At 45.5% G+C, this 18,620-nt stretch overlaps 1 protein-coding gene across 1 annotated transcript in view; it reads right to left on the bottom strand.

Annotated features, from left to right (window-relative positions):
- NMB (neuromedin B) overlaps positions 1-18,620 on the bottom strand; it is a 54,768-nt gene that overhangs the window by 13,582 nt on the left and 22,566 nt on the right. The window lies entirely within an intron of this gene.

Below are 18,620 nucleotides of genomic sequence, written 5' to 3'. Positions count from 1 at the left end.
CATTTTCAAAACTCCATACCTGTTGACTGCACTAAGAAACTTGGCAATATTCAGTGGCATGGCAGAGCCCACCGCCTACCAGTCTCATGCGGTTCTGACTTACTCCTACCATGCCTCAGATCACGAGCCGCACCTTTGCACTTTTACCACCCTGCCTTAGGCTATTATTACTGCCGTTTTACCGCTCTAGAATCTTAAATGTTTTTACTATAAACAATCTTTTCATCACAGGGTGACTGACATGCACTGTGTGCTTTTATACATTATTTTACTAGTATAATGAATTGCATCTTACAGTAAAAGTGGACTTCAATGGGTGCTCTACGGACAATGAAACATGAATTGTTATGTTTTTTTTATAAACGAAACACTTAAAAAGCATTTGACTATCGGGATTCAGGTGACATGACCGGTGACCCTGTTCGTTGTAACATTTGTAGAAGCTGTTCTACTCTGTGGAGTACTCGAGTCTGCCTCGTTAACTGTGCATGATGGGTAGAGTGCGGGCTTTCAGTGCAGTGTGGGAGGCTTCGGGTGTCTGGAGTTTTCCACCTGGAAAACAACAACGACCGCAACACCACCACCCTGCTGGACAACCTCGCCAACCTGGGACTCAAGCAACTGGTGACCACCCCCACCCACTACGCCGGACACACACTCGACCACGTCTTCTCATCCAGCAAGGACATCGCCTTCAGCCACGCCACCGGACTCCACTGGACGGACCACAGCTGCGTCCACTTCAGCTTCGCAAGGACCACGATCCACCACCACCAGCAACAGGCGGCACGCAGGAACTGGAACAAGATCACAGCCGACCAGCTCGCGTCCTCCCTGAGCACGAACCCTCCCACCAGCACAACGAACTTCAGCCAGGCGGCCACCAACCTCACGAAGTGGATCAACGGCTGCGCAGACGAGCTCGCCCCCCTGAGGACCCCGCCCAGCAGACCCGGCAGCAAGAAAGCCCCATGGTTCACCGACGAACTCAAGAGCTCAAAGAAGAACTGCCGAGCCCTCGAGAGAACCTGGCGCAGAGACCCAACACCGGACAACATGACTGCCCTTAAGCTCGCCACCCGGAAACACCACCAACTCATCCGCGCCACCAAGAAAACTGCTTTCCAGGAACGACTGGACAACAACGCACACAACAGCAAAGAACTCTTCAACATCGTCAAAGAGCTCTCCAACCCCAACGCCGGAAACAACGACATCATCCCTTCGCAAGACCTCTGCAACTTCCTCGCCTCCTACTTCCACAACAAGATCGCGGACATACACAACAGCTTCAGCACTCAACCGACTAGCACCACGACCGAACCACCGTCCCCCACCACCACCCTCCGCGCCTGGACTCCGATCAAACTGAAGACACCATCCGCACAATGAACTCCATCCACTCCGGATCTCCGACCGACCCCTGCCCCCACCACGTCTTCAACAAGGCCGACGCTATCATCGCACCCCACCTGCGGGACATCATCAACACCTCCTTCGACGCGCTACCTTCCCGGAGAGCTGGAAGCACGCCGAACTCAGCGCTCTACTCAAGAAGCCATCGGCTGACCCCACCGACCTCAAGAACTACCGCCCCATCTCGCTGCTCCCATTTCCTGCAAAAGTCATCGAGAAGACCGTCAACAAGCAGCTGGCCGCCTTCCTCGAGACGAACGGATCCCACGACCCCTCACAGTCTGGCTTCCGGGCCAACCAAAGCACCGAGACCGCCCTGATCGCAGTCACAGATGACATCCGAGCGCTGCTCGACAACGGAGAAACAGCGGCCCTCATCCTCCTCGACCTATCTGCGGCCTTCGACACTGTTTGCCATCGCACCCTAGCACAACGCCTCAGCAACGTCGGTGTCCAGGAGAAGGCACTGGAGTGGATCATCTCCTTCCTCGCCGGAAGAACACAGAGAGTCCGCCTCCCCCCGTTCAGATCTGAAGCCACCGAAGTCATCTGCGGCGTTCCTCAAGGCTCCTCACTCAGTCCAACCCTCTTCAACATCTACATGAGCCCCCTCGCAGACATCGCACGCCAGCACAACCTCAACATCATCTCCTACGCCGACGACACCCAGCTGATCCTCTCCCTTACCAACGACCCCGCCACCACCAGAGCCAACCTTCACGAAGGGATGAAAGAGGTAGCCGAATGGATGAAGAACAGCCGCCTGAAACTGAACTCGGACAAGACGGAAGTCCTCATCCTGGGATCCTCACCCTCCGCCTGGGACGACTCCTGGTGGCCCCCCACCCTAGGCAGCGCACCCAAACCAACAGACCACGCACGCAACCTGGGCTTCATCTTGGACTCCTCACTCTCCATGACCAGACAAGTCAACGCCGTCTCCTCGTCATGCTTCAATATCCTGCGCACGCTACGTAAGATCTTCCGGTGGATCCCCACCGAGACCAGGAAGACGGTCACCCAGGCCCTCGTCACCAGCCGTCTGGACTACGGCAACACCCTCTACGCCGGAACCACCGCCAAACTCCAGAAGAGACTCCAGCGGATCCAGAACGCCTCAGCACGACTCATCCTGGACACCCCCCATCGCAGCCACATCTCCGGACACCTGAGAGATCTGCATTGGCTCCCGGTCAACAAGAGAATCACCTTCCGTCTCCTCACCCACGCACACAAAGCCCTACACAGCCAAGGCCCAGGATATCTCAACAGCCGCCTCAACTTCTACGCTCCCAAACGCCAGCTCCGTTCGACCAGCCACGCCCTCGCCGCCGTCCCCCGCATCCGCAGAGCCACCACAGGGGGACGGTCCTTCTCCTACCTCGCCGCCAAGACATGGAACTCCCTCCCCACCCACCTCCGCCTGACCCAGGACCACCTCGCCTTCAGGAAGCAACTCAAGACCTGGTTGTTCGAGCAGTAGCGGACCCCCCCACCCCCCAGCGCCTTGAGACCCTCTGGGTAATTAGTGCGCTATATAAATACGATGATTGATTGATTGATTGATTGGAGTGATATCTGGAGAGGTGATCCAGTCATGTCATGGCAAGGCTGAAGCTTCTTTCAGGCATGAAGTGGCCCTGACAAGCGCAAGGCAGATAGAGTCCCGCTTGTCAAATTCTTAAAAATGCAAATTGATACTTGTATAGCGCACTACTCACCCGCAAGAGTCTCAAGGCGCTTGTACGAATACCGCTGTGGAACCCATCCTGGCTTTCCCTGTCAGGCGTCCACTCCTGGGCACCCCTAAGGGGGAGGCCAGGCATCGTTAGCGTTGTGGGGGCCGTTGTGGAGATTAAGCAAGCTATTGCCCAGAGTTGCAGAGTGGGACCCATGATTAGAATAGGCACCGAGGCGAGAATTATCAGGTCCGTGGAATTTTGAGCCCAAGACCCGCCAAGGCGGGGAATTGAACCCTGGTCCCGGGCTAGACCTCTGCATCAGGGTCTGCCGCTCTAATCATTGAGCCACACTTCTCTTAAATATCAAATCTGCTATGATATGCTGAGGGTAAAAGATTCATTGAGCAAATGAAGTCTTAATTGAAAAAGTACTTACTGACTTAAAATTATTAAAATTATATTTTCATTCTGGGGTGAATATTTACAGGTCTTGTGACAAACAGCAGCCGTATTTTTGTATCGGTATGTTTTACAAAAGTGAGAAATGTAGAGCAATACCCCCTTTGGAAGAGTCTGAAATTGCCACTCACAGATGCAGGCAAACTTACATGGAAGTAGACTGACTTCCCTGTAGGCCAGCCCACCACCGGCCAGTGGGTTCGGAGGAGAATGGCCTGAGAATCGCTTATACCTCACGGGCAATGATCAACTTCGCACCCCCAGCTCCTGCCCGGTGTTCCTAATGATGTGCCGATAAGTTGTGACACACTAGACTTCCCGCTGTGACGTCATGTTTCAGCTGTCCAATCGGCTATAAATAGAATAGAAAAGAATATGATACTTATAGAGCGCACTGCCACACCCAAAGGAGCAATCTTGCTACTAAGCAGAAATGAGTGTGGCTGTCTAAACTTAGTTAGACTTGGTCAATCTTGGGGGAAAATGGATCATAGAATAATTGAGTAGCACAGCACAATGGAGATGTCAAACAGCTATGTCTTTGTAGTAGGCACCACCAAGGCAAAATGAGGCAGGTTGATTGTAGTAAAAGCTTCTATATTTATTAATCAGTAAAAGAGATAAAGGAGCCCACAGCAAGAGCTGTAAGAAGGTAGCTGGCCAGGTAATCACTGACTACAATAAGGTTCTGAATGATATAACTAAGTTCTAATAGGAACATTCTAATATTTAAAGGTACAATACTAATAGGACACTTACAGCATACTACAGTCTTAGGCTGCTGTTTGAAGAACCTTTCAGATTTGATGAATCTCAACTCCCTCAACTCTCTCTCTCTCTCTCTCTCTCTCTCTCTCTCTCTTTCTCTCTCTCTCTCTCTCTGCTCCTGGACATGGCTCTCTGTATGTCAGAATCGTTCTATTGTTATTTTTGGGTCTCTTAACCTCTTCCTTCTCTTCTGTTATCTCCAGGGGTGTAGCTTTTGGGGAAGTGTGTGTTTGGGGTATTCCCCCCCCCCCCAAAAAGGCATTCTTGGGTCTTTGGACCCTGAATCGGGTCTGCTATCTCTGTGTCGGTTTGTCTTCCCAGGAGTGTGCAGTAACTTGTTGCACCCGCCTGCAAGATGTTCTCCAATCCCCTTTAAAAGTGCAGGCTGGTTGCCACCATCACAGCGAAATGCAGAGCAGCTTTTAAAGAACTGCTCCATAGTTCACTTGAATGCGCTGCCCTGGGGGCAGCACGTGTTTAGAGATGCCTGGGGGCAGCCCATTCATCCTAATCTAGCCCATTTTCCTTGCTTGCACAGGGTGCACCTTTTGATAGGTGTACTGTAGCATAAACAAGTAACTTTCAGCATATTCGTAATGCTGCCAAGGTGTCTGTATTTCAAAATGTGAAACCAGATAACCAGGAATTAATAACACCTTTCCTGCTTGTCCAAATTGTGTGATCCTAGGCAAATATGTTATTTCACACAGTGTTTTTTCTTTTTTATCACATAAGAGTGCATGTTTAAATACTTGAGTCCAGGATGTGCGTTTTATAAGCATCTCCTATATTTAGTTTAATAGCTTGTAATTTTGCTCCATTTATAATAAGAATCTAGCCACATTTAGGGCTTACGTGACTACTAACCTGTCTCTTGGATTGACTAATGACAATGTTGTTGAGGGTGGGGCGGGCTGCTATAAAAATTATCAATTTGTTTAGCCCTGACACCTTTAGGTGGTTGTCCCCCAAGGTTTTGGGTCCGTCCCTCGTTTGTTGCTGAATTGTGTTTGTTGGCTTTTGGACTCTCTGTACTTTACCACTGCCAATCAGTGCTACATCGCTTGTACCCTCTACCAAAAAAATTGTGAAATTGGCCTATATCATATTGGCACATTTCAATTGTTCCACATGTGCCCAGGGCCTCAAATTATATGGTACTAGAAGGCCTGCAGCAGTCAATGTGCCATCCATTAAAAGTAGCACTTCAAAATATGTCTCAGGTCAGCTACTGCCGCCTGTGGTGCAGTTTTAAACTGGCATTTCAACCAGGAAAAAGAAACCTTTTGCCAGGCCTAAACCTCTCTATTAACAACTTATATGTAACACCTAAAATATGCTCTAACAGATCCTACCAATGTTATGTTTTGAAAACCAGGACTAAAGCTTTAAAATGAATTCTTTTCTGCACCGGAAGCCAATGAAGTGAGGACAAAAGATGAGACGTACGAGTCCTAGGTCTAGTCAAAAAGATGGCCCTGCCCGCCATGTTTTGAATCATCTGTAGTCGGCCGAGTAAGTACTCCGGTAGTCCCAAATTCATGGAGTTGACCTGGTCCAGTCTCGACACAACAAGCGCCTGGACCACTGTTTTCCTGTGGGAGACAGGAAGTAGGGGGAGAAAATTACTCAGCATTTTCAGCACCCCAAAACAGGTCAAAGCCACTGATTGGACTTTCACCTTCATGGAAAGGGAGGCATTCAATTTAACACCCAGGTTTTTCTCAATAGTAAGAGCAGATAAGGGGGTGGGGCGACATGTCCTGAGGCCACCAGTTGAGCCAGGCGACAAATGAACGAGAGCCCAAAAAATTATCTCTGACTTTTCAGAGTTACATTTCATTTGGTTTCGACTGAGCCAAGAGAATACCTCAGTTAGACAGTTGCGTATCCTAGTCCCATTGAATTCAGTACCCTTCTCGTACGTGAACAACAGTTGAGTGTCATCCGCGTACAACACTATTTTAGCACTATGCTACTCGGCGAGAAGGGCGAAGGGGCCATATACAAATTAAAAAAGTAGGGCTCAAAATTGAGCCCTGCGGAACCCCGACGTTCAGGGGGGATTTCTGTAGTGAAAGGTGGTGACCAGATCTCTCCGTCCTTAAGTCTTTGCAGTAATCTATTGTGGGGAACGGTATCGAAGGCAGCGGAGAGTTTCAACAACACCAAGAACTTCATTAACATATTTCTCCAAGACCTTGGAGAAAAAGGGCAGGAGGGAGATGGGTACATAGTTACTTGCAACCTCAGGGTCTGCCATAGGTTTCTTTAAAAGAGGGAGGATTTTGGCATGTGTCCATGTTTGTGGCATAAGCCCCTCCCGCAGTGTGGTATTTAAAATCGTATTGACTACCGGGAAATCCATGTTCCAGCAAGCGTCCGGGGGAAGATCAGTGGCTTCCTCGTGATCAGTCAGCTGACTTGCGAAAGAGTCCTGGATGATTCGAATTTTTTCATGGAAAAAGCAGGCTGTACGCTTGGTTCAGTCTCTCGTAGGAACCAAATGGCGACTGATAGATGGAGGAGACAAAAAACTGATAGATGGAGGAGACAAAAAACTTTTTGCAATATTAAAAAGTTCTCTGCTTTTGTTGGCCGCCTGAGCAATTTTAGTAGAGAAGAAAGATTTTTTTTTCTTCTTGAACTTTCCTATAACGTTCTTTCAGTGCTTGATTGTAGGTGGATTTGTCTGTGGGACTATAGTTCCTCCGCTAGACTCTTTCCAGGTGTTTACACACACTTTTGCTTTTTTTAGTGCTTCAGTAAACCAGGGGGCAGAGGCCCGGGTAAGTTTAGCTGCCTTGGTAGTAGGGGGTGGGGGGCAAGTTTTAGCACCTGAAGTTGCAGCCAGTGCTCTAGGGAATGCACTTCCTGCTCAAGATGGCCGCTGAGGTGGATGGGGTGTAGGCTCAGAGCACACTGTATAGCCTCCAGTGAGATCAGATGATAGGAACCAAAACTGCTGCAAGTGAGAGTTTTTCCCTGTGATTGAGGCTTGTCAGGTTCCCTACTGATTTTAAAACGTATCAGGTTGTGAGCCTGCCAGGTTAGAGCGAGAGGAACCTCTGTTTCAATCCTTTTGAGGAAAAGACCTGGTCCAGAGTGTGCCTTTTGCTATGTCTGGGGAGACTAAGGTAGGGGGTTAGATTAAGAATATCGAGGGATTCGCACAGCTTCAAGGTCTTTGGATCTAAAGCGTTCTCCATATGGATATTGTAACTCCCAAGAACTAGGCATTGGCTGTGTTTGGCCGCTATAGGAGCTATCACGTGGCTAATAGACTCCATGAATTTTCATGCCGGGCCAGGAGGGCGATAGATCAATGCTCCCGCAATGGGCTGATGGGCCAAGATGGTCAAAAGGAAGCCCAAGCTCTCTGTCCCCTCTAATTCCGAGATCGGTAGAGGAGTGCAGCTGAGAGAGCTCCTAAAACTTAAAATTAATCCATCGCCCCTCCCCTTAATGCGGTCCTTCCTTAAGATCTGAGACCCGGGGCGATAGCATTGGCGATAGTGGGGTTAGAGGCTTCAGTTAGCCACATTTCCGTCAGAAACAACAAGTCAGGGGTGGAATCGCCTAGCAAATCGAAGATTTGGATGTCATATTTTTTTGCAGAGCGTGTGTTCAATAGAAAAACCTTCAGGTAATTATCTACATTCCCCTGCGGTAACCTATGTGAGCTGGTATTGGGTGTGACATCATACATCACTGGGTTCGATGCGACTATCCAGTTGCAATGTTTGCAACCGGGAGAGGCGTTGCTCCCATACATATAAAAGTGAGGTCTGCAAGACATACAGCTACCAATATCAGGGAGACAATTTCTGCCATATCTGATCCTATTGAATGGCTCTGGCGACAAACCGGAAGCATTCCTGGGCCCGGCCGCATCCGAGACGCTGACGGGCACAGATGGGCTTGCCTTAGGCGCGCAAGCGGCGCGCTCGCACAGCGTCCCGTTTTAAGGTGCCCAGCGTGAAAACAATTAGACCACACCGCCTAAAGAAAGATGGGGTGTCGGTCAAAAATCGCCCCACACATTCAGGGTTTGATTCCCCCTCCCTTGCCAAACAAATTCCCACTTCAAAAATTCAAATTCCCCAATAAACAGGGTTACTTGACTGTGGCTGTCTCCTCTGTGATGGGTTGTTGACTCCTCCCAGACATGGGGACACAAGGTGCTTATGTGTGACAGGATTGGCCATAATCAGCTGCAGGGCTGAGGGAGGAGTTGTACCCAGCCCTGAATTACACTTCAAAGACAAAGCCTGCAGCACACACTAAGGGACATGAACTATCCTTTTGCCACCTCAGACATTTGGGTGCCTAACGCAGGAAGGGCAGGAGAGTGTGCCAGGTGTTTCCCTTCACACAGAGGCTGGCACTGGGGATTAACAGTAGCACTCTTTGACTCCAAACTATTCACTTGTGAACCTGTGGAAAACATGAAGAAGGACGGCCCTGCTTCCCTGCCACCTGAGGAAGGAAGACTGAACCTGCCCTTTAACCCAGGATCACCAGAATGACTCCAAGGACTAGCGTGCAGGCCTCCAGTGTGAGCTACAGGGACACAACAAGCTCCAAAGACCCTGCAACTTACCTGTGACTCATGGGGCCACGGGTCACTTGATAAAACAAGCCCCTGTCAACATGCAGTGATTTGAGAACTCTACTATCAATGCTTCTTGTATGAGTTAAAAAAGAGAGTGTGCAGTTAAAATACATTTGAAAAAAATAATCACAGGGTCGGGAGTCCAGACCATTATTTTGTACGTAACTGCAATTCTGAGTACCCAGGGAAAACTACCAGGCCAGGTGAGACATGCAAGGTTGCAGCTTTAGGAGGCTGTTTGGGGTGTGATACCCCCCAAAGGCCTTCTACTCTTGGTAGTTGGACCAGGGGGCCCTGAGTCAGGTCTGCTATGTCTGTGTTGGTTTTCCTCACCATCTTGTTCGTTTTTCGGATCAGGATCTTACATATATGTAGTGAGCAGTTTACAAAAAACGAAGTAAATCAGCACCTGTAAAAGTACTCCTTGAAGGGGAGCAAATGTACCACTTTTAGGCATTCTCAAACATTGGCAGTGCAGTAGTAGGCTTGGAAAGCTGCACCAGCCTCAAGTTTCCAAGAATACTACTGGCAATCAAACACCCAACAGTGGTGTGATGAATGCTTGCAAAGAGTCTAACCAGAATTCCAAACCATAGCTTTTCACCCACTGTTTCACTTTAGGCCCACCTAATGCAAATCAGTGATGACCCTGTTTCTCATTGAAACAGTCCATTGCGTACCTAGGTCAACTCACCACTCCACTCGGCAGCCCACTGCTTTTTTATTTGGGAATTTTGAAACCCCCATGCCCTCACAGAGCTAATGTCGCAGACTAAGCTACGTCCCTGGTTATTTCTACATTTAGGTCTTTTACTGAGGATGAACTTCACTGGATAAATAATAGCAGAGAAAACAAGAGGGGTGGTTCCCTGTTTTTAAGAGTGAAAGCAGCACCTATGGATTAGATTCGGAGTCCAAAGCAATGTTTCCAAAAAGAAGGTAAACTATCGCTCCTGTCCTTTGGGACTGTTTCATCCCTCCAGGTGAGAGGCGATTGCTAGCAGAATACTTTTGAAGCACAATCTCCACAAACGCTTTGCTTTCACCTAAGTTAAAGGATGAAGGAGTAAGCCATGGTGTCATGTTAAAATAACAACTGGCGGCAGCTGCATCAGTATGTGGTCAGAGGGGCACAAATTATTTTATGCTGCTACATTTATTATTGAAGAAATGTTTGATCAATGGTGTATCTTCACTTGTGGATATTCAGTTAAAAAAGATGATTATTTTAAGATACAGGGCATCATTTATTTAAAAAAATTAAGTGCCGAGGCCCAAAGTTGTTTCTTAGGAGCCCATCACTGGCACTGCTAAATGCCAGGGTTACCACCTACCAAGGCTGTTTAACTTAATTCCTCCACAGGCGTATTTTTTCTTCCAACCTGCAATTCCTGTGTCTTTACTTCTCTCTTGCAAATTTTTCCTCTTAACTGCATTGCCTTTTTGCCACTGTTTTCCTATCATTCTCTTCCTTCTTTCTTCCTTTGCTGCCTTTCTCTGGCTTACCCGGGGTCAAGATCTGATAAGGAAAAAATAGGTCCCGGTCCCCAAAAATATGTGCCGGTGCCCAACACCTGTACCACTTGTACAAATTAACCACTGAGTCAAGTCAACAAGAAAGTATTTAGACTTGCGAAGCAGGTACAGCTTCAAATCATGGAATAGCGCCGTCGGCGGCTTCTGCGTGAATGTTGGCGCTTTCAGACCTTCTAGACATCACATTGCGAACAGTGTGGTGGGGCAATGGTGGTCTCTTATCTTCATTCATGATGACGTCAAGTCATGAGGCATATCAACCACATATCAGCCTCTCTTTTGTCCTGTGTCCAATCTGTACGAATGATGCCCCGGAAAAAATAATTGGGAAAAATAAAGGGAGTTTCCAGGTATGGTGAGTGGTTTCCTTTTTGAACTAAATATAGAGAACTCAATAGAAACCGATGAATAACTCCTACTGCCAAGGTTGAGAACACGGTTCATGTTAGCCTTGTGGCACAAAGAACTGCAATTATTAAACACGGAAATCAGCTTTGATATGGTAAATTTCAAGCATCCAATTATCATTTGTTATAAGTGACTCATTGATTTTAAACCTGGAGGGCTGCATTTGAATTAACTTGCTTTTTAAAAGTATTTACAGTCGTGGTAGATGGTTTACTGAAATCGTGGTCGTACCCGGGAGATCATTTTCAGTTAGTAGATCCAAGTGTAAGACATATCATTATGTCTACTAGTTTTGAAGGATAGGGTTCGTACATAGCAATGAACAATATTAATAAATAATTAATTGTGCATTTTTCTCAAATGAATACAATTTTGGAGCTAGAAATACATTGTCATTACTCTTCTAACACATGTAGCATCGATTAAAAACAAATTAATTAAAACGCAAATAATTACCAAAATATAGATGTACACTCTACCAACCTGAAGACCTAGAGAGTGGACCATAGGGCCAGGTAACAAAATAAGAGCACAACATTTTCAGTACCTCTAGATATAAATTGTGTGCAATCATGAACTTTGCACCTGCACTGCTGTGCCACAAGACATGCACCGTTTTGACTGGTTTCGTTCCAAGCTGATACGCCCGCCTCCCTTGCCCTGACTTTTGAGGGTAGCGGGTTTAGATGAAATTCCTTCCTGGCACTGTTTCCTGACAGGGACTGCACCCAGCAAACAGCCTCCTTCTTTCTCTGTGTGTCTTCTGCCCCAGTCAATTCATTTGCCTATCCCAGGCTAAAATTCTAAAAGATAACATAGGAAATGAGATTCTTGGAACATTTCACTATAGTAGAATATAAAAATAGCGAATATTCACCCTTTGCTTGCCCTAAAATAGCCCTGTTTCTTAAAAAAAAATAGGACATGCTTTATCGTGATCCTTTAGATTGTATTCGATTCCAGTTGAGGAATAACATCATCTAAAACCCCAGAAATGTTTATGTTTGTGTTTATCTTTATGGGATTTATAGAGCGCGTGACTACCCTTGGGCATCTCAACCTAACGGGCTGAGGTCTGCTGTAAACATGAGGCTTGACTATTGCAGTTGCATTGTGCAGATTGTTGCCCAAAGCATCGCTGTAGGAATCCTAAATGAAGCAGAATACTCGGGTACAGCTGGCCTACAGGATAATGAAAACGGATCATCTTTACGAGTTAAGAAGTTTGTTACAATGGTTTCTGAGCTAATTGTATAGCACATATTGGTTGATATAAAGAAAGCCCAGACTTGATTAAGACAGGTACGATAGAGAAACAAGTCTGCATCAAAATGCTATTGATACATAGAATATATATTGATGTCTGAGAGATAATGTATGATGTGGCGGAATTAGAAATGTGTGTGACTTCGATGGGCAGCCTTCTAAGAGGTTGCTACCATTTTTGGAAGAGACCTCCTAAGGACGGTAGCCTCATTTGTTTCAGTATTTCAAGTTTCCACCCATTTCTTTTAAGGGTGTATCTGCTTACCTCGGACTTTGATCTGACACTACTTTTTAAGGATGGATCGGAGGATATAATTGGAGTTTTCGTTAATACCCATGGTGCTCACTTTGCAGACAATTGTTCAAAGTAATTTGTGAAAAAGTGTTAAAATGCTATTTGATTTTTTCAAGTGTATGTGGTGTAAATGATTGTGTTTGTTTCTAGGCATTTTATATAGAAGGATAACAATTGTTTTATATTCTCATACATATTAGTACTATGAGGAAGATCAAAAGCCTTCCTATGTCCTAAAGAAAGTGGTCTGAATTATACGTTAATCAATCAAAACACGTCAATAAATATCAAGGACTCCAACAACTTGAAAATACCAAAAGCATGTATTCAACACTATATGATTTGTTTTAAGTAAGAGTCATATACATATATGGTTATATGTATTTTATGTAATTTCCCCTTTTTATTGTCTTGGTCTGTTAAGATTGTTTGTTTTGTAAGATTGATTGTAAGATTTGCATACACTCATTTGTTAACTTCCAATAAATTACATGTGTATAGTCTTGCATTTCTTATTGCACAGTAAGCACATGGGGTATACAAATGAACCACTGGGTTGCCTAGAGGAGGTACTACTCTTTTCAGACCCTTAGAGAGCACATTATACCCCTAAACTAATAACACCTCTTGACCTTTAGCATCAGCCCAGACTCACAGTGAGTATCTCATCGAGCTTGGCTAACACCACCACATGCTGCATGAAGCTCTCAAAATACACCCACGATCACCGGAAAATACTAGACCAGCAAAGGTGGCATACAGCATTGGTTTCAAGGAACAATCAAAGCTGGAACCTCCTATACTTAAGATAGAGGTTCTTGTGTGCACCAACAAGAACTTCAGCACAAAACCCAACCTTCAGCATCATCTCTGCAGCAGCACAATACAGAAGACAGAGGTCCTCGTCCTCGGTACCACCCCTTTTGCATGGGACAGCAACTGGTGGCCGACTGCCCTTGGAAGCCCAATTACCCCTCAGACCACTCCAAGAAAATCGGCATCGGACTCGACTCATCCCTCACCATGAACTGACAGATCAATGTTGTCACCTTCAGCTGCATCAACACCCTCCGCATTCCTCCGCAAGACCTTCAAGTGGATACCCCTGAGTCAAGGAACACAGTCACCCATATACTCATCACCAGCAGACTGGACTATGGAAAAGCACTCAATGCCGACATCAACAAGTCCCTACTCCGCAAACTCCAGACAATACAGAACATCGCCACCAGACTCGTCCTCGGCATCCCCGACACGAACACATCAGCCAACACCTACGATGTCTCCACTGGCTCCCTGTGGAGAAAAGAGTCACTTTCAAAATTCTCACTCACGCCTACAAATGCCTACACAACGGATCCAAATACCTCAACGACAGAATCAACTTCCACGCTTCCAAAAGAAACCTCCGATCTTCCAACCTCGCACTGGCTGAAACCCCGCATATCCACAGAGTCGGAGCAGGCGTAAGATCCTTCTCTCACATTGCAGCCGAGACCTGGAATGATCTACCTGCAGACATCAGACGCTCCCCCTCCATGAACACCTTCAGGAAGGCCCTCAAGACCTGACCCTTCGGCTAAACAGATCTGCGGACCCACCCTCTTCCCCTCCCCCACCTCAGCACCTTGAGACCCTCACAGGTGAGTAGCGCTCTTACAATTCCCTGATTGATTGACTATCTTGTTGGGTAGATTTGTATGGCGAAGCTTATCACCTGTGAGGGTAGAATGTTAACGTTTCATGATGACTCTCAGAATTAAGTATGTAAAAGTTTGAATATGCATGCTTGAACGTCCTTTCAGCCTAACTGCATTACAGTGAAGAGGCATAGCAAGGAAGCAGACTCCAAAACACACAATCACAAAAAAACTGATTTGAAAACCTAAATTCAATAGCATGGCATGTAATAATTAGTGCTGGGCTCACGTTCCTCCCTCAGATTCGATATACCCAGCAGAACAAGTTCTGCATAGAGGCAACAGCCTGCGAGTATACGTAGGAGGTGATGCTGGTAATGCTGGTGAGAGCAGCTACGTGGAAAAGGCACCCCACTGCTCCCAAGAGACTGGGAATACATTACGGTATCCTCGTTCATTGGGCCTAGATGCATGAAAAGAGCCATTCAAGTGTTTGGACGACACAAGGAAAGTTACACGTTACAAAAATATAACCTCTGTGGCACAGGTCCACATAGGACCACAAAGTGCAAGCACAATTACACTAATTCACAACGCCCACACGCTCACTTTCTAAGGGTAGTGTTTCTGTTTGCCACTCTGCATTATGAATCATATGACACGAGGCCCCTTAAATGGGGAACTTTATTTATTTATCAATCATTTGAACTCCAACAAGATGCCTACGAGTGGAGTGTGGATTACTGATTTGTAAATCTAGTCAGAGTTCCATGATAGCTGCAATGAAAGGCAGGCCCATTTACATATAGTGATTTTCATTGCAGATTATGTGCTTATTAGTAGCTCATTCGGAAAACCTGGGTGGATTTTACTATTTGTTGGGTTGGCCAGCACTGCTATCAGAGCACTGTACACAAAACTAGATGGACTGGAGAAAAAGTCAGCTACTTAAGCAGAGGTGACATTGAATTATGAAGGGAATTCCTATTGACCCATTCTTCAGAAGGGGGAGGTAGACTGGTGTGAAGGGGAAAGTGGGAGTAGGGAGAGGACGGTTTAAGGAAATCAGGTTTTCAGAACATACGATGTTACATCGCGGTGTTCACACTGCGATACTTTTGAGACGCAGGCATTAGAACACAAGTCGTTACAACGACTTGCGCTGGAGGGGGCTGGACTTAGGAATACTATGATTAACTATTCTAACTACAGCCTACGTTACAGTAGGGAAGGTGTTGGAATATTAAATCATACTATTCCTTAGCTTTGGAGCGCCATCCAGCGCTAGTCATTGTAATGACTTGCGTTGTAAAGCCCGCGTTGTAAATGTATTGCGGTGTGAACACCGCAATGTAACTGATTTTTCCCCCTACAAAGCTCTCCCGCAAGTAGGTCCTGTGTTTATTAGAGAAAAAAGTAGAACGTATGTTCCCGATAGGACTCTTAGGTCTAGTACAGACACGAATTTGGTGGTGTCATCTCACAAACTCTCCTGCTGGGGAGGTGAGTGCTTCCTGTTTGGTACTGCGCAGTACTGGAACGTGCTTACCCTGGAAATAAAATCTGCTTCCTCTCTTTTGAGCTTTCAAAAGCTTTTAAAAACCTGAATTTTCACAGATTTCTAATGGTGGTCTGTCTATTCCTTGTTACTTAGCACAGAGACTCCTCCTGGTATTCATTTGCACTCTACAAAACTCAAATCAAATCAAATCTAATCAAAATACTATTACCAATGAATATCCAAATACTAAAATATCCCATTCAGATCCATTGTACGTTGTTGTACATCATTAATATTAATTGTGGAAACCCTGAAGGTACTACGCCTGGATTCAGCCTTTAAGGATTGTTTGCAAGTACACTTCAATCACACATCATTAACCCCTTCCATGCTCATGACGAGCTCAGCTCGTCATGAGGCACAGTTGGGCTGTGCTGATGACGAGCTGAGCTCGTCATGAATACAGGAGAATACCGATTTCCAGCACAGGGGAAAAATAACCACATCAGCGATGTGGACTTCTGTAGCTTATTCCCTTCTCGCTGAATATGATTGTTCACCATTGTTGAAGTTTGAAGAGTTTTTCACGGGCAGATTCTCCAGGACACATAGAAACTCTTTCTTAAAGAAAAATGTTTGCCTAACTTTTGTTTAATTTCCCCATTCCCTTGTGTGTCTATTCTTCCTCATTATTTCTTTGGTTTCTGTATATTTTTTGTTTTCATTTTATATCTTTTTTATTTCTTTGTTGACTTGTGTCGAGGGTGATCGGGAAACCCACTAGAAACGATAAATATATTCTTTTAAGTGTTGTCAAAATAAATAGCCTGGTCTCTTTCTCTGTCCAGCGTGTACATTCTATGATGTCATCACAAGGACCTGGTGCCATCCCTCTGAGAATCTACAGTTCTCTCTGTACCAGACCTGCTTGTTCAGGCAATGAAAGCCGCCTGTATTAAAGATAAGACGGCTTTTGTTGTGAATGGAAAGTGAATGCATCTCTATATGGATACCATAGGGACCACTAGTGGCTTGTATGTTAAAAAATCAAGGTCAAAAACACTGACATGCGCATATATGGATTCCAGGGTACTGACTACCAAGATATAGCCAAGGTACATAGGGAAGAATACATTTACTATTAAGTGTATAGTCTTAACTCCACATTTATCTTCCTTTAGGATATATTATTAATCAATATTTTGTTGAGATTTGGAGTTGAAGTAAGTGCTGGCTGATACTAAAAGCTCAGGATTTTAGTAGAGCATTCTGAGGGCGCAGATCCAGCATAAGTGGTACAATTCTGGAAATTATGATTGACAAAGAACTTCAATTTTATCCATAGATTAATGCCAGATTCAAATCATGTTATCATCTGAGGACCAGAGAAACTATCTCTCATTGCCACGCTTCCAGAGTCTCATTGGGAAACATACAAGATTGAGGGAGTAGCAATGCTTCTAGAGAGCACTCTTCAAACTTAGTCATCTTTGATAGCTGTGACCTCTTCCTTCATCTGTTCCAACTTTGGCTTCTCTTATAACCTGAGGGTAGACCTCCACAAGATTGACCCCAACGCTACAGCAGGGCCTTGGGTCAGCACACCACACTGAACCTACAGGACCACAAACCTGATACCAAGGATTAAGAAATTAGAAGAGCGTGGAGACACAGACCGTAGTGCAGTAACCCAGGCTGACAAGAAACAATAAGAAGTTTGACTAGTATGTGATGCATCTTGCTTGAAAGATGGGAGAAGCAATCTGTGTCTATAATTTAAAAAGGGGCATGGGAGCCATAGATACTAGAGAAAGGAAGGAGAGGAGAATGAGCAGTTGCAGCTGACATGTCATTACAACAAATATTAAAAGAGGGGAGAGATTCTAAGGAGGATCCTCTCTCTTGAGAAAAAAAGAAAGAAGCAGAAAGGGAAGTAGCAGGAGAGGATTGATGAGATGTCCATAGAAAATAATGTGAGACAAAAGAAATTGAGTTGTTTTGTTAAAGGATCTAAGGTCAGGCAGAGGCAGGTTGAAGGGACTGAGGGTTTGCTATTTTTAATGCAAAGGATACGGAATCAGGTAAGAAGAAGGATGAGGAACAAAGGTCAATGTAATGATAGGTCAGTCCACTCAAATATTGCTGGCATGACTAGAGACCTAAAAAGATTAAGACACGTATGAAATCTATAACTCCGTGGGCAACACATCACCCTGGTCTCAGGACGTCCACTGGTTCCCAAGTAAAGTGATCTATTTGCAGCTCAAAGACACTTTCATCATAGACGTAGCTGTAAATAATATTTCTCTCGCATTCTCATTAAGTACACTGGTCTTTTGGTTCGATTCTTTTCTTCTGCAGATCTTGAATGAGTCATGTTGGTGACTGTGCTTTTCAGGTATGGCTTGAGACCTATTGCTTTCAATACAGAGTGCGGGCTTGGATCAGCCTAGTTCAACCATTGGTTTCTTGACGTGCTCCCCGAGCATTCATTTGTTCGAAATATTGTCAATCTCATCTTGGATCAGCCCTGGGGAGTATTTCTCTCTCACTGCCATGCAGTGGTCTTTTGGTCTATCATCATTCTGCCTCCTAGGAAGTGGTTCTATTGCAATACATTAGGGACTATTTCACATCTTCAAAAGTACACTCAATCGTAATACATCCAGTTGTTTTTCTCATCCATGCATTGTGTATGGAAGCAATCCTACTGTATTGTCTTTGATGTGGTAGACTTTATTTAAAGCTTATTTAAGGATTTGATTGCAACCCTGACCTTAAGCTCGTTAACTAATTCTTTGTAATGCTCACACCTCGTGATGACCTGCATTTAATAAGACCTTACTAATATTTTGCTAAATCCCAGCTCTTATCTTTCCTGCCTGCGCCCACTAAGTCATGTGACATGTTTGCTGGGCCATTCCTTAATTTTCAGTGCTGAGCACCCAGCTGATGGACTTGCTGTGCCTCTCATTTGGTATGCAGAGCTCACAGAAGACATTCTGTGCAGTAAGACACCCCACTACCTTTACCC

The sequence above is a fragment of the Lissotriton vulgaris genome, chromosome 2_1 (genome assembly GCF_964263255.1).
Source record: "Lissotriton vulgaris chromosome 2_1, aLisVul1.2, whole genome shotgun sequence".
Classification (NCBI taxonomy): domain Eukaryota; kingdom Metazoa; phylum Chordata; class Amphibia; order Caudata; family Salamandridae; genus Lissotriton; species Lissotriton vulgaris.
Note: the sequence above shows the minus strand (reverse complement) of the source record. Positions and strands in the feature narration are given on the sequence as shown.